Source organism: Cryptotermes secundus, unplaced genomic scaffold, assembly GCF_002891405.2.
Source record: "Cryptotermes secundus unplaced genomic scaffold, Csec_1.0 scaffold92, whole genome shotgun sequence".
NCBI lineage: Eukaryota > Metazoa > Arthropoda > Insecta > Blattodea > Kalotermitidae > Cryptotermes > Cryptotermes secundus.
The window spans coordinates 1894683-1898214 of record NW_019728498.1 but is presented as its reverse complement, the minus strand read 5'-3'; the positions used below and the strand labels follow the sequence as shown (position 1 = coordinate 1898214).

The following is a 3532-nucleotide window of genomic DNA, read 5'->3' as shown; positions in this document are numbered from 1 at the left end:
TATTTAAAACTCTTTCGCATGTGGAACATCAGAGCTTCGATTCTCGGCAAAAAATCAGTCATCCTGAGAGTCTTTGTGGTCTTCATCATTCCTCCAGGCAAAGTACACAAAATTACTGCCTATTCCAGTCAAATCGTCCCCATTTGACTGTGATCCTAGTTGCTTGGAAAGAACTGTTAACTTAGAGGCAAGTAACACACTTCTTGACGGGATAAGAAAAGGAAACAATAATATAGAATATTTTGAATTGATTTATGACCTGTGTTGCTGCACATTGGATTAACGAGAGTATTCTCGCTTGCTTTGCCGGACTATGTATTAAACCGTGTCGCTCTCAGTAACACAGATTTATTGTAGCAATTCTGTCCCCCCCCCCTCTACTCAGACCTTGTCCTCCTACTCCCTCCACTCTCTACTAAACAGGTGATTTCGATACTAATGCCATTGGTTGGGGGCTCAGCAGTAAAGAGTAGCACAAATTACTGACACGAGTGACGTGCTTATCCTGGGAAGCACCCCCTCCTTATGTTGTGTAGCAGTGCATGAAGACCTGTTCTTTCCAGTAAGGCCGCGGTCTAACGGGTATGTTGATATATTAATAAATTAATATCCGTATTTTGTTTAATGTATGTTTACTATACTTTTATGGTTTATTTCACGGTATTGTCAGGAAGAGAGCCTTTACGAATATAACGTCGAATGGAATCAGGGCAGTGAATAATGAATTGAAAAGAACTCAGAATTAACTGCTGTGACATAATTGTTATATTAACCCAGAATTTTCCTAGATGGATTGAGAGAAAAAAAACTTTAATTCTCATTCAAGGTAATGGGTGTTCGACGGGGATTCGAAACGACGACCTCCAGCATAAATCTCTAGAGCTTTATGGCTACCCCCAATCTGCTCGGCATCTTAACTGAATTTTTAAGGTTATTTGCTTTTGTTACGTTGGTAGATGGAAACCAGTTCAATATATTCCATTTAACAGTCATTCTATTGCATTATGGTGTTTTTTCGCAGAGTTGTACTAACATTTTCTATGAAACACAAAACAATTTATTTTTACGTACTGCTGCTTAGCTTGCACCCCAGAGACAGAAACGGGCTCCGAAATCTTGAACATCTGCTGCGAATTGCAGGTTTGTCGCCAGGAAAGATTTTGCCAAATATTTTCCTAATTTTCGTTATTTCTATTTTGATATATTACCTTAAAATAGGCTATGAAAATTTCCTCAGACACTCTTCTTACTGACTATTTATAGTTATTGTACAGTTACACGTTCAACGCTATGAACAATCTTCTAAGCTCACAGATCCTACGATTTAATGTTCACGAGTCGCATTTGACTTGTAGGAGGGATGTACAGGAGGAAAAGTTGTCGTTTCCTTCTGTACTAGCAGCCAGAACTCCTTACGTCCAAGTTCTTCCCAGTAACTACTCATGATTGCATCTCATTCTTTCTAGAGGACTTAAAATATTTGCTGTTGTGACACCATCTCACTAAGCGTTACCGGGCTTACAGTAAGTGTCAAAGGGAAACTGATATGTTTGGTGTGGACTAGATATTATAAAATGAACAGTTTGTTATAGGACTAGATGTTGAATTACCGTTTTATAAGCTACAACGTAAAATTAGGTTCTTATTTCTGCAGTCGATTATTCACTAAAATGAAAAATTTTCATATCATAATTTTTCAAGTCAACGAAAAAAAATTGTTCCAGATATGTTTTTTAGTTAATACATTCATTCTTCTAAAACTCATAAACCAATTTAAGCAAGAGACGATACAGTGAGGTGTAGGAACAATATGGAGGTTTCAGGTTCAAATCTTGGGACGATTATCTGCTATCCTGGATAAAGGTTTTCTTTCGACCCCTTAATCTCTTCAGGCAAATATCCAGATAGTGTCTTAATATATCACGGTCTTAGGCTTCCCACCGTGGCTGCCCTGGTTCGATCCCGGCTCTTGGCAAGTGGAATTTGTGGTGGACAAAGTGGCGCTGGGGCTGGTTTTCTCCGAGTACTTTGGTTTCCCCTGCCAATCTTCATTCCACCAAATTCTCCATCATAATCACCCGGGGCAGGCTACAATAGGCCAATCAGTGGCCGCCGTGCCAAGTGGACCCAGTTGGACTCCACCCCCCACTAAGCGAATATCACGGCCTTACGCATTATTGACATTCGTTTCACATCACTTTCGATCTTATGTAACCACTACAGTTGATAGAGCTTCGATATGAGTCCAGAATACCTTTAAACTTTTGATTTATCAACTTTTGTCACATTGAGTACCTTAGGTCCAACCCAGATCACTCCAGGTTATGATAGAAGTTTCAGAGAACATCCACAAGGAAAGACAGACGTTATGAATGTTACGCTGAGCGACCAGTGTTGCGTTTTCGTGTTGTCATTACTGGGCCTGTTTGTTTATCAAAAATATGTAGGCCTATTGGAAGATGTTTGCCATACTAACGAAGATGCTTCTGGAACAGAAGTTCCATTTCACGCTTCGATAGTCAATTCATTGCCAGGACAAACTGCCCATATCGTGATGCCAGACTGAGCTTGTTATTTCTGTCCATCTACTCCTGCTATGTACAAGAATTCGGTAAAATGCAGAAACATTCTGGAAACCACTAAACCTCCTACAGAGTCTTCCATTACATCTTCAAGTCCATTTTTTCCTGCAAACAAGGGAACAAATGTCAAGGTAAAATTAAAGGATTAATGGCTGCCGGAATTTGATATTTCCGTTGATATACGCTGTTTATAATGGAGTTGTCAGTTCTGTGTTTAAAAATCCTATGGTTTTAAAATGATTTAGAAGAGCCCCAGAGTAGAAAATAGTAAAAGGTGAATTTTTCAAATACGCCTTCAAAGAAAGGCTAATAAATTTCTTCAGTCAAAAGTATGACACCAGTGTGCCTATGATCACGGATTGTGTACGAAAGTTTACTTAGGCCAGATGTAACAAGTTACGGCCCGTAAATTCAATCCGTCCTTCGGTTTTCGTATATTGCTAGTAAACTGCTTCTTGTGTATTTTTACATTCTAGTGTATAATATAAAAAGTATCGTAATCTGAAAGTAAATCTGTAGCCGGAATAGCTCATCTACCTTTATTGCGAACTTTTATATATAATCAATTATCTGTATATCTTTGAATATTAATATTTTATAACTTCTAAACTGTATATTTTCTTTTGAATGAGTAGAACTGGAAATTATATCTGTGTGCTCTTTTTGGCCAAATATTTTTTTGTATTTGACTAGAAGGGCTGGAAAACACAACGACTGCTTTGGTTTATCTCCGGCGAGATACTGACCTAGAGACTCTGAAATATGGAGCAGCACGAACGTCTATTCCGTGATTATTTCTGCATTACATTTTTTAAATATATTATCTCAAATATGTAAGGCCGCACCGTAGCTCAAGCGGTTAGTCGCTGGCTTCCGACAGCGGCGACCGGGTTCGATCCCGGGTCTGGTAAAGTGGGATTTGTGGTGAACAAAGTAGCGCTGAGGCAGGT

At 39.0% G+C, this 3532-nt stretch overlaps 1 protein-coding gene across 1 annotated transcript in view; it reads left to right on the top strand.

Annotated features, from left to right (window-relative positions):
• Window positions 1–516: 516 nt before the first annotated feature.
• The window catches only part of LOC111865142 (lachesin-like), an 801402-nt gene continuing 798386 nt past the window's right edge, over window positions 517–3532 (top strand). The window contains exon 1 of the mRNA XM_033751702.1: window positions 517–582. The gene's annotated coding sequence lies outside the window, so the exon portion shown is untranslated. The remainder of the gene's footprint in view (window positions 583–3532) is intronic.